Source organism: Notechis scutatus, chromosome 4 (genome assembly GCF_049901735.1).
Source record: "Notechis scutatus isolate UNSWTSFEM ecotype Mainland chromosome 4, rNotScu1.2, whole genome shotgun sequence".
Taxonomy (NCBI): domain Eukaryota; kingdom Metazoa; phylum Chordata; class Lepidosauria; order Squamata; family Elapidae; genus Notechis; species Notechis scutatus.
The window spans coordinates 11,177,727-11,191,210 of NC_142012.1; the positions used below are offsets into that span (position 1 = coordinate 11,177,727).

Below are 13,484 nucleotides of genomic sequence, written 5' to 3' on the forward strand. Positions count from 1 at the left end.
AGGCTCGTAGTATTTTATAAAGCAATCTGACACATGCTAGCAGCCCATAATGGGAAAAGGTTTCTATCATGGACGCGACTACGTGTGTTAAAGAACAAAGAATATAAGATGCGCTTAGCGGGGGCCTTTATTTCACTGATCAGGTGAGCTCTTTGCTTGACGGAGCACGTGGCTGATCAAGAACCAGAACTGGTGAGTGAATCTGGGCTTGAAGAGGCCTTCTTTGCAATCGCTCGATGGCGGAGCACACGCTCCCATGCCAACAAGGTCCAGGTTTAATTGCCATCACCTCCGATTCAAAAGGTCAGAGAGCAGGTGACATGACAGACCTTTACAGGAAACCCTGGAGAGTTTCCATCAATCAGAGTGGCCAACAGGCTGCTAAGTGGGCAAAAAGCCACCCTTTCTATGAAGCAGTTTTTAATGGACAACTTCCCAGCCTTATAGCAGTGTTCCGAGATCTCCGGGGCTGCCCCCAAAGAAGAGGGAGTCAAGCTATTCTCCAAGGTACCCAAAAGGCAGGACAAGAAGCAACGGGTGGAAACTAATCAAGGAGAGAAGCAACCAAGGACTAAGGAGGAATTTCGTGACAGTGAGCACAACGAATCACTTCCCTCCAGACGTTGTGGGTGATCCAACACTGGTGTTTTTAAAGAAGAGATTGGACAGCCATTTGTATGGTATAGGGTCTTTTGCTTGAGCAAGGGGTTGGACTAGAAGACCTTCAAGGTCCCTTCCAACTCTGTTATTCTCCTCCCCTCCCCTCCCCTGCTCTATTCCTGTTCTACTCTACTCTACTCTACTCTACTCTACTCTACTCTACTCTACTCTACTCTACTCTACTCTACTCTACTCTACTCTACTCTACTCTACTCTACTCTATTCTACTGTGCACTACTCTACACTACTCTACACTACGCTCTATTCGGCTTTGTGGACCAGTGAGGTGGGAGGGAAGGGAGATGGTTCCATGTATGGCTGACAAACCTGTGGGTGCAGTTCCATTTGTGCACGTGGCAGGCAAAGTGCGACCACCACTCACACAAATGGAGCTTACACGCAAAAACTCGTCACTGCTTGTGTGAATGGGGATGCACACACGGACTCACCTACCACTTCCGTGGCTCAATTCCAAAAGGCTCAAGGCCTGGTAATGGGCTGAGGCCCGGTGGTTGGGGACCCCTGTTCTAATGTACCAACCCTTGACCTGTAAGGCCCACGGGTCATGTCTGTTTGTGGCTACCCATCTTCACATGTTATTAAAACACATCAGAGAGAGAGAGAGAGAGAGAGAGGGAGGGAGGGAGAGAGAGGGGGGGGAGGAAGAGAGAAAGAGCTATATTTGTATTTACAAAAACAAAAAAGGAAATTTTCAGAAGCAGGTACTCAGGTACTCATCTCTTCTAGGTGCCAAAAATAAATAAAAATAAACGGAGGGCGGAGGTAACAATGAAGAAGACGGATTTTTGCGATTAGAGAAAAATCTTAACGAGCACACCCAGAGTAATTTCAAAATGTTAATAACTCAGTTCCTTACTGTTTCCTCCCTCCTCTCCCAACTTTTAGTAACTTAATGAAACCGTACTTCATTAATATGGGCCATGAGCACGCAAAAATTAATTGTGAAATTAATAAAATCACGAAGAGTTATAGGAGCACCATAAAAGAATGAGAAGAAGTAAAATTGGATTAAGTACCTACTTGAAGCCAACTACCTCCTTTTGGCTGGTGTGCAGATGAATTTATCTTGGCATTTCTTGAGCCAAAATGTCTCAGAGGTGCTTTTTCAAAAGGTAATTGGACTATGTGGTTGTTGTTTTTTCCTTGAGGAAGGTGTTTCATTTCTAATTGAGGAACTGGGCATGGCTAGTCTAGTGAAGAGAAGGACCAGGGGACACATGATAGCAGTCTTCCAATATTTTAGGGGCTGCCACAAAGAAAAGGGGGAGGGGTGTCAATCTATTCTCCAAAGCACCTGAAGGCCAGACAAGGAATCATGGATGGAAACGGATCAAGGAGAAATTCAACCTAGAAATAAGAAGAAACTTTCTGACAGGGAGAACAATCAACCAAAGGCACAGTTTGCCCTTGGAAGTTGTGTGAGCTTCATCCTTTCAAGAAGAGACTGGACTCCCATCTGTCAGAAATGGTGGAGGGTCTTCTGCTTGGGCGGGGTGGTAGTGGACTAGATGACCTACAAGGTCCCTTCCAACTCTGTTAATCTGTATTAATCCAAGAAGCGAAGTCAGAACTGAAGAAGCTTCTTGGATGAGAAATGAAACATCTTCCTCAAAGAGATTCATTTGATTATACAAAATCCAAAGCGTTTGAGGTTATAGTTATGGTTCTCAGGCATCAGAAACAACTGCCTGAATTTACCTCAGGTTTTCCTGAATCCATCTATCCTTCTACTCAATTAGGATATCCAAATAACAAATTTACCAATAAATAAAGAGAACTGCTGTTAATAACAGTCAAACAAGTTCTTTAAAAGACTGTTCTTGATAAAATAATGAACGTATCCGTGTAATCTCTCTAACGTCGTTGACAGAGAATGTATTTACTTTACAGTTAAAGAAAATGACTCTACACAGGCTTTACTAAGTTTGGCCTGGTTCTGGATAAAAATCTCTACACCAGCACTACACAACAGCATATTCTGAAATACCAAAACTGATGTGCCTGATCTCAAATCCAAGATGTTATGCAATCTGCAGCATTGCCTATGCTGATAGTTGAGCCAAGCTGTGTTACTAGGAGCTTGGCAACTGACTCATATTTATGACAGTTGCAGTGTCATGGGATCATCTTTTGCTGCCTCTAAAGCAGATTCACTTAACAACTGTGTTACACACTTAGCAACTGCAATGATTCCCTTTACGACTGTGGCAACAAAAGCCATAAAATAGGGTCAGACTGACTTAACACATGTCTCACCGAGCAACATAAATTCGGGGCTCATCTGTGGTCGTAAATTGAGGACTACCTGCTTTCAGGATTGTAGATTTTTTTTTTATAACTGATCAGAACAGAACTAACGTATGTCATGCCCCTGGTGGAGACTGACTCTGAGGGAGAGGAGGAACAGCCAGGGAGTGGAAGTGTGGCTCCGGAGGTTGTGGAGGAGGCTGGGGAAGGGCAGAGAAGCTTAGGCAGTCAGAGGAGGACCCAGGCCCATTCCCTCTTCATCCTAGGGCACGCAGGGAGACACATGGTCTCCTCTAGAGGAAAGGGCCTTGAGGGGCTTCGTGTGCTGCAGGTGTGACAACTGAATAAGTTTGGACCTGCGTACTGGCAAACGCTGGAAACAAAGCATGTTTTATTTTGGTCTGAAGTTATCTTGGTTGGTGTCCTTCCAACAGACTGTGCCTTGTTATCTCCTTGAATTTGGTAAATACTTCTCTTGTTCTGTTGTGGAAATTTCGTCATTGTAGTTTGTTTGGTTTTTTATTTCACCTCCATCTGCTCATTAAATTCGGACTGTATTGCTTTCTTTTGAAGACTATTTTTGATTACGTTTTATCTCCAGCTGAGTATTATTGAACAGTGAGGCCAAATTGGAGCCATTAAAGGACATTTATTTACGTTTTGGATTTTGTTACATTTGTGTAACACTCTGGGTCATCACAGCGTATCTCTAAGAGTTATTTCTAAAACACGGGTGGAAACATACTTATTTTCAGAACATTTGTGGAATTCACCTGGAACGCTGTGTATTCACATGCGAATGTCAGTATCTACCCTTCTTTTTTCCCCCCCAACATTAATTATTCCCATGTCCAAGTGTTATGTGCCTCGGTCTTTAATCAACAAAAATCCTCATTCAGACAGGGCTTTTAATACATTGTCAATAAATCCTGTATCTACACAAACACATCATAATTCATAAAAGAGCATCTGATGCTTCTATACAGACAGCGCATTAAGGACTTTCCTAATTAATAACCCAGATTAAAACGTCTTGGCAATCAATTAAGATTAATGACAGAGATCGCTCTCCATTTTCCGCATGCCTGCCCTCCTTTCTCCTCCCTAAAATTGCTCCGGCTCCATCTCAGACTGTGCAAAACCCCAGGATGTGAAACTTTAATCCTGTTATCTGCTCCCTTCTTCATCTGAAAAGCTTAGAGATTAACACGGCAGATAATATCAAATTTACAACCGGCGGCCCTTCGGACAGCTGCCCTATTTTTCTGGAGTTAATGGAAAAGGAACTAATCTGGTTAAAAGCGTAAGTCTACTTCATAAATCTGGGTGCCCAAGACAGTTAAAGCTGTCACGACTCCTCTGGAGGGGAGCAGTTGAATTAAACTGTCAGGTTCCTACATGCTGTTTCTGGAAGGCTAGCAAGACCTTCTGTAAACCGGACTAATGAGATCTTCGGCATTAGCATAAACCACGTCAGCTCTCGCAATACTCCAGGTCATAATCGCCGTGGTGGGTGGAATCAGGGAGTTTTGCATTTTACGACGGAGCGCGGTTACACATCGAAGTCAGTGGTGGGATTTAAATTTTTTTTTACTACCGGTTCTGTGGCCGTGGCTTGGTGGGTGTGGCAGGGGAAGGATATACTGTAAAATCCCTATTCCCTCCCCACCCCATTAACCTGCTTTCCAGCTCTGTTCTCCTGTGTAGGGCAACAAAAGAAGACCCAGCAGATCAGCTGGGACTCGGGACACAGAGAACAGATAGGGACGGGGCCAGTCAGAGGTGGTATTTGCTGGTTCTCCAAAATTCTCAAAACTTCCACTACCAGTTCTCCAGAACTGGTCAGAACCTGCTGAATACCATGTCTGATCGAAGTCATCTCCTGTCCCAAGAGCAATATTGCAATTAAGTATGAGTGTTTGGTTCCCATCTGCCTGGAACATAAGAGACAGAGAGAGAAAAAATGAGAGAGAGAGAGAGAGAGAAAGAGACAGAAAATGAGAGAGAGAATGAGAGAGAGGAAGAGGCACAGCCACATCAAATATGGAAGTAGAGGTCACTCTGGAGTGAGGCTGGCAAGATTACGGGCAGTCCTCAACTTATGACCACAACTGAGTCCAACATTTCTGGTCGCTAAGTGAAAAATGAGTTTTATGACCTTTTACTGCCACAGTTGCAAAGTGAATCACTGTAGTTGTTAAGTTAGTAACATGGCTGGGAAATGAGTCTGGTTTCTCCATTGACTTGGCTTGTCGGAAGGTCGCGAAAGAGGATCGCGCAACGCCTGGGACACCGCCACCGTCATAAATATGAGTCAGTTGCCAAGCGTCTGAATTTTGATCACATGACCATGCTGTAAGTGTGAAAACCAGTCTTAAGTCACTTTTTCCAGTGCTGTTGCAACCTCAAATGGTCACTAAGCAAATGGGTTTAAGTGTATAGTCTAACTGTATATTCCTTACTTATATTCTAACCGTATTGTTGTGGCCCCTCCAGCAGCCGAATCAGAGGAGGAGGAGGCGTGGGAGTCAGGGCAGGGGTGGGATTCAAATGTTTAACAACCGGTTCTGTGGGCATGGCTTAAGTGGTGGGCGTGGCTTGGTGGTCATGTGACTGGGTGGACATGGCTTGGTGGTCATGTTATTGGCTGGGTGTGGCCAACTCAACATCACTCACATCGAGGCCTGCATCTCCTCGCCTGGCCTCTCATGACTGTGGGGATGCTGCAACAGTCGTAAGTGTGAAAAATGGTCATAAGTCACTTTTTTCAGTGCCATTGTAACTTTGAATGGTCACTCCACATAAGCAAAGTAGCAGCAAAGGAGGAAAAAAAGACTCCAGAGACGTTCCTGAGACAGGAAGTCTAGTCCTGCCAAGAACGTAATAAGGGTTAACGGAGAGGCAGTTTCTGCAAGCAACACCAGAATGTTTCCTTCCTGCTTTCCTTACAGGATTAGGCCAATAATTTCTTCCAACAACCGGTTCTCTGAACTGCTTAGAATGTTAACAACCAGTTCTAGCAAATAGGTGAGAACTGGTAGAATCCCACCCCTGAGTCAGGGTCAGCATCAAGGCAATCTGAGAGCTCTGAGGGGGAAGATGGAATGGAGCTGTCAGAGAGAGACAGAGGCAGAGCCTGTGCCGTCCGTCCACCCTCAGATGGAGAGTCAACAGCCCCCAGGACTGGAGTGGCTGATGAGGAAGAAGAGGAACGGCTGGGTCCATTGCCTGAAGTGCAGATGCACAGAAGGCAGAGGAGAGGAGAGCAGTGGAAATCTGTGGGCCGGTCCTTGGGAAGGAAGGGCCACCATTGCTAGCGATGCCCCACTCTAGCTCTGGGGATAAAAGGCAGGGGGAAGAGATGAATAAGTGTGTTAGACAACTATTCAACTCCCTTGTTGTGTTTGGGGAGCTGGTTCAGAACAGTATATTCCTTATTTGTTAGACTGTAGATCGGTGTTTCTCAGAGTTGGCAACTTGAAGATGTGCGGGCTTCATCTCCTAGAAATCTACCAGCCAGGCTTGGTGGGGAAGTTATCAAGGTTGAAAAACATGGCTGTAGAAATAGCAGTAGCACTTAGACTTATATACCGCTTCACAGTGCTTTCTAGCTTTCTCTAAGCAGTTTATAGAGTCAGCCTGTTGCCACCAACAATCTGGGTCCTCATTTTACCCACCTCGGAAGGAGGGAAGGCTGAGTCAACCTGGAGCCTGGTGAGATTCGAACTGCCAAATTGCAGGCATCTGGCAGTCAGCAGAAGTAGCCTGAAGTACTGCACTCTGACCGCTGCACCACCATGGCTCACAAACATGATTAAGGTAAAAAAAAAAAAAAAAAAGGCACCTTGTGACATTCAAACCACAATGCATCAAGACTGATCAGTATGAGTAGAGAATTCTGCATGTGACTTAGGTAAGACTAAGACGAGAAGTCTAATCTGCTTCATCTTATTAAAAATGTTATGTGAACACCTTGGTCGAGTACAGTCACAACGGCCAGTAATACATGTACTCCCTAGCTTGATAACCATGTTGTAAGCAAGACTGGAATGACTGGAATGTAAAAAGGAGTGTGCGTTAAACAGGAAGAACCTACTTCTTTTATTAGCAAATTAATATTGAAATGAACACATAAAAGGAAGAAAAACAGAAGCACTACACGGTAGTGAAACAAAGATTTAGGGGAAGAATTAATCGATCTGAAATGAAGGGGAGAGATTTGTGGGTTTGATAAATATATGCATGGAACTGAAGGATTCTAGAGGGCGTATTAAAATATGCATCAGAATGTATGAATTAAAGTCATCTATATTACTGCGGTGCATATAAAATAATGAATCCAAGGGTGGATTACAGTGGGATGCCCACTTTGGTGGGACTGGTGATAATAGGAATATTGAAAGAAGCAGGGATAGGTTTTGGGGGAAATGGTGGAACATTTTGAATGAACGCAAGTTCATTCCGGGAAAAAAATTACTTTGTTAAGTGACAGGAATGAATGGATGGAAACATATACTAAAAGCATACTGAAAAAATGACTGGCCCATTCAGAATAACAGAGTCAGAAGGGACCTTGGAGGTCTTCTAGTCCAACCCCCTGCTCAGTCAGGAAACCCTATACCATTTCAGACAAATGGTTGTCCAATCTCTTCTTAAAAACTTCCAGTGTTGGAGCACCCACAACTTCTGGACGCAGGTTGTTCCACTGATTAATTGTTCTAACTGTCAGGAAATTTATCCCTAGTTGTAGGTTGATTTTCTCCTTGATTAGTTTCCACCCATTGCTTCTTGTCCTGCCTTTGAGTGCTTTGGAGAATAGACTAACCCCCCTTCTTCTTTGTATCAACCCCTCAATTTTACAAGAATGCTACATAGCAGTTTAATTCATTAATAAAAATAAATTAAAAAGTAAGATTGAGCCTGGTATTTATTTTACCAACCTGGAGGTACTAGCCTTGAAATAAGAACTGATGGACTTTTGTTAGATGCTGGAAAATAGGGTAGGGTAGAAAGTAGGTTGTAGAATATGGATCAATTCTTTACAAGCACAGCCTTGTACACTGTTGGACTCAGCAAACGTCTTCAGCAGGTGATACCAAGCTTTCATAGTTGAATCTCCCAAAATGCATGCTTGAACGCACTCATGTACAAATACACAGATAAATGTGGCAGTAAAGTTTTCAATCCCAGCAAATCCCACAAAGAAGAACTAACAAAAAGAATTGTTGTTTCCCCCTCCCCGCCCCCCAAAAAAGAAAAGTGGGTAATTTAGGTGTCTGTGTGTCAATCCTGATCTCATAAATCAACGTGCATGAGCCAGCTCAGATTAGCAGCAAAAGAAACCTCATGCTCACACTGAACTTCATGCCAAGTTTCTGTCTACGGTTGCCTGCAACCCACTTGAGGAAGAGGCAGAAAAGAACTGCCGACACCATCTTTTGTAACAGCATGACAAGATGTCATTGCAACAATGCTTTAAAAAAGAAAAAAGAAAAACCCAAACCACTGCAGTAGTCGGAAGGTGAACAGAAGCCTCCATTAAATTCAAGGAGTTTTCCAAGAGAATTGGCTCCTGTTTTATTTTTATTTTTTTCCAACAAAATAACTTCAAAAGCATCCCACCCTTTCTTCTCTCCTTGACTTGAAACAAACAAACAGCCAGGGTCTCCCTGGTGGAGTATCACTTATAAATTATCTTCTTGGTCAATCCAAAAACAAACTTAACTCTGTTCAAATCAACACCCAGGTCAAACAAAGCAGGCTGTGAAAAGGCAAAAGTTTCTGCGGATGACCTCCAGATGTTTGAGGGAAGGTCTTCAAAAGACTGTGTAGCTTAATCATGTGAGCTAAGCTCGAGCAGGAAGAGGAGGAAGAGGAAGAGGAGGAAGAGGAGGAAGAGGAGGAGGAAGAGAAGGAGGAGCAGGAAGAGGGGGGGGGATTTGGGTTCCCACTCTCCATCCTCCATTTCTCCCTGGAAATTTGGTGGCAGATGTTACCGCCTCGCATTTCTTTGTAGTGGCTTTCTCTGCTTCTCTCCCCGCCATGACGGAGTCAAACTACATTAGGGTTTGTTCTATTTGTGCCTTGGGCAAGTTTGGGAGCGCAGCTGTGTCCATCTCCAGTCTACCTTTCGTGTTTCAGCCCCGCCTCAGGCAGCAAATGTGAGACCAAACAACCCCATTCTTCCTCCTTAACTACATCTGCTGACAACCCAGAGGCCTCCCTGCAGGCGGATGCAGACCTGAGCCTCTGCCTGGAACAGATGTCGGGGACAACCTGCTAACTCACACCTGTACAAGCCACTCTCACCTCACCAAGTGCCGGCTGAAAAATTTATGACTCCGAGGGGTTCCGTCATCATCAGCAATTCAAAGGCTTTTTCTGATCAATGGAAGGCAGCTCTCCAACCAAGCCGGCCTCCCCCATTAATAGCTGGCATTTGTAAGAAAAGAATGGGAGGGGGGGAAAAAAGGAGGAGGGGAGAAGGGGTTTTCTCCTCCGATGATTCTTCATGCTTCAACTTCAATGGAGATCCAGAATTCTAATGGGACAAGAGCAAAGGTGGATGGCAGAACGCGTTTTGGTTGCTTTGGGAAGGGAAGAAGGCTCCATTCCCTGGTTTATAATCACACGAGGCTCTGAGGATGAGTCTGTACTGAGGAACTTATGAATACACAAATAAATTTTCCTTCTGGGTATATAAAACAGGGCTTTTCCCCAAACAGGAACTATGGTTTTACAACACTGAAAATCCCCACTCGATGATCATATTTGACTTCCTAGCTAGCCAACAGCCAATTTCCTGCAACTACCTGAAAAGGGTTTTTTTTTTCCCCCTCTTTCCCTCCACCAAATGTTTACCAGTGAAATGAAGAAGGAGTTTGGGAGGGCTGATGCTTAGGAGACTGGAGGCTAAAACATATAAAGAATGGTTGCTGGAACTGGGTATGTCTAGCCTGATGAAAAGAAGGACTAGGGGTGACAGGATAGCAGTGTTCCAGTATCTCAGGGGCTGCCACAAAGAAGAGGGAGTCGAGCTATTCTCCAAAGCACCTGAAGGCAGGACAAGAAGCAATGGGTGGAAACTAATCAAGGAGAGAAGCAACTTAGAACTAAGGAGAAATTTCCTGACTGTTAGAACAATTAATCAGTAAAACAACTTACCTCCAGAAGTTGTAAATGCTCCAACACTGGAGGTTTTTAAGAAGAGATTGGACAGCCATTTGTCTGAAATGGTATAGGGTTTCCTGCCTTAGCGGGGGGTTGGACTAGAAGACCTCCAAGGTCCCTTCCAACTCTGTTATTCTTTTTATCTTAGATTGGCTGGCATTATGCTCAAGGATGGAGGTTTTTTGCCCTCTGAGGTAACGTATTTCTACCGCTTCCCACCTTTTCTTTTTTGATTAGTCCAAACATTATTTATTGTTTGATTTTTCTAACCATATTAAACATTGGCTGTTCTTTATTTTACAGGTGACCAAAGCCCTCATTTTCCCCCCACAAAGGTTTTAAGAAATGAATTTTATTTAAGTTTGTTAGGCTTCTATCCTGCCTCTTACCATGTTAGTATTTCGCAGAATATACCCAAAAATGTGTCCATTCTTGTGACATGGAATCCAGGTACAGACGGTCAATCGACAATATTTAAAATGGAATTAGAATTAGAAACAATTCTAAATTTTTACTAATCTGCAGATGAAGTAAAGCTCAGGGTGATTATTTTTTGTGTGTGTTTGTTTTCTTTAATTAGGGGCATTTCTCTTTTTATTTCTCAATTTCTTTTTTTAGGGGCTCCAGAATTGTCAAAGTACATGTAATAACTCACCTACAGTTCAGTGGTTGTTCTTTATCGGTACGGATGAGGACATACGGGAAGGAACTACAAAATCACACATGTTATGATATATAATCTCCAGTTATTTAAGGAGAAATCAACTGATGAAAACATTTCTCCCCCAGAAGTGGGCATCTCTGAACTATTTAACAGATTCATTTTTAGCAGGTTTACTTTAAAGTAATGGGTTTCTACAGAGCTTCTTGCTGAGAAAATTGCCCAGTTAATGTGCAATTCTACCACCTGTCTCCGAAGGCATGAATGAAAGATGCTCGAAGGGTTTGAATGATATCCCAGTCTTGCCTTTAACTTGTTCAATTTCAAAAGCAGTGTTACTGAACACTGAAATCTTGATGAATCCTCCCTTAAAGGGTTTTTGAAAGCTGGGCTAACTTTCTGGCGCCTATCATTCACCGTCGCAGGCTTTTTAACCTACCTTGTGAAAGTTTGTGTGCAAGGAAGTTAAAATTGCTGATAATTCTTTCCTAATAATGCCAACATTATTGACCAATTTCATCCCTGACTGCTCCATGGTACACAATCTAGGAAGTCTGTCTTACGATCCTCAAAGAAGACAAAATTAAAACTCCAAGAACAAATCTCCATTTTAAAGTCTACACACTAGCTTGCCCACAACTAAGCAATCCTTCAGATGTGTTTGAATGGCAGCTCATGGTATTCTTGCTAATCAGAAACTCTAAAGCAGGGGTGGGCAAACTACGGCCCGCGGGACACATCCGGCCCGTTGGTCATTTTAATACGGCCCGCCTCTGAAAAAAAAATATTCCCCTCTGAAAAAAAAATTGGGGCCGGCCAAAAGAGACCCCGCGCCAGGCGCCAAAAAATTGCACACACAACACGGAGCTGGGCAGCTGCTTCCCTGCTAGCGGGGCCAAGGCCACCACCCGGGGAACGCCCACTGCTTTCCCAAGCCAGGGCTGGGCGGTGGCGTATTGCCCTGCACCACGTGGCCCCCGCCTGGCAGCGTGCTTCTCAGCTGGTCTCCTCCTCCTCGGCCATACAGAACAAACAGGCAGAGAAGGAGGAGACCAGCCGGCTGGTTGGGGGAAGCTTTCTGCGCCGAAAGAGGCAGCTACTAATCTCCGGCTTTGCTCCGCTTCTCCAATGGTCCTGTACCACCCTGTTCTTCTTGTGCTGCGAAAGAGGCGGCTAATGATCTCCGGCTCCGCTCTGCTTCTCCAACATCTGGCGCCACCCTGTTCTGTGTCAGGCCCAGCAAGTCCGAGCAGCCGGCGCACAGAACAGGGCGGTGCCGTATGTTGGAGAAGCAGAGCGGAGCCGGAGATCATTAGCCGCCTCTTTGGCAGCACAAGAAGCCTCCCCCAACTGACCAGCTGCTCTCCTCCTTCTCTGTCTGTTTGTTTTGTATGGCCGAGGAGGAAGAGACCAGCCGGCTGGTTGGGGAAGCTTTCTGCGCCGAAAGAGGCAGCTACTAATCTCCGGCTTTGCTCCGTTTCTCCAATGGTCCGGCACCACCCTGTTCTTCTTGTGCTGCAAAGAGGCGGCTAATGATCTCGGCTCCGCTCTGCTTCTCCAACATCCGGCGCCACCCTGTTCTGTGTCAGGCCCAGCAAGTCCGAGCAGCCGGCGCACAGAACAGGGCAGCGCCGGATGTTGAGAAGCAGAGTGGAGCCGGAGATCATTAGCCGCCTCTTTGGCAGCACAAGAAGCCTCCCCCAACTGGCCAGGTGCTCTCCTCCTTCTTTGCCTCCTTCTCTGCCTCTCCCCTCTTGCTCCTCACAGTTGCCCTGAGCTGGTGCGGTTCTTTACTTGGGCAGCCAGACACCCGCAGCAGCGCCCGCAGCAGCAACAGGTAGTTCTGCCCGGGCTCTGCTCAGGTGTCCGGCTGGGGCTGTCAGGAGTTGCTACCGCCGGCGCGAGCTCGCGCGGCTCCAGTCCGCGTTGCCTTGGGAAGGGAAAGGCAAAACCAGGAGCCGCTGAGCCTGAACCTCCGGTGCCGCTGCTGCTGTTGCAAAGCACCGCCGCGGCTCTTCCTTTTTGCCTTTCCCTTCCCGAGGCAACGTGGGACTGGAGCCGCATGGAGCCGTGCCGGCAGTAGCAACTCCTGACTCAGGGGGCCTCCGAGGGGAGGGGAAGGAGGAGAAGAAGGGGGAAGATTCCCAAAAAATCTTGTGCTGACCCGGCCCGTCTGTCAAATTTTAAAAGTGAATGCGGCCCCCCGAGCCAAAAAGTTTGCCCACCCCTGCTCTAAAGGTTGCAAACTCAAAGTAGCTAAAGGGCACAAGGTTGAAAAAGGTTGTCATACAAAGTTCCAATAGAATAGAATATTTGTAGCTCAAGCTAGAACCCAGAGGATACTTCCTAGATTTCAAAGCACTAGGTCAGGGGTGTCCAACCATGGCAACTTTAAGACTTGCAGACTTCAACTCCCAGAATTCCTCAGTCACCCATGAGGAATTCTGGGAGTTGAAATGCACAAGTCTTAAAGTTGTCAAGTTTGGAAGCCCCTGCACTATACAATAAACTACCACTGATGCTTGAAGCGTGGGGCAGAAGAGGAAGCTTAAATGATAGCATTGGATGTTGTAGGAACAAAACTAAGGCTAGTTTATAATTTACACCACAGTTATAGATACCTATTCCTTCTCTTCACCAGATAGCATCTTACATTTCCTATTCCCAATCTCTTGCTTTCCAAACACACTACACTGTTAATGCCATTTTCATCATGCCTGATCAG

General features: G+C 45.3%; 1 protein-coding gene across 1 annotated transcript in view; it reads right to left on the reverse strand.

The window, feature by feature from the left end:
* The window catches only part of ANTXR2 (ANTXR cell adhesion molecule 2), a 179,091-nt gene that overhangs the window by 58,699 nt on the left and 106,908 nt on the right, over positions 1 to 13,484 (reverse strand). The gene's annotated exons all lie outside the window — the stretch shown is intronic.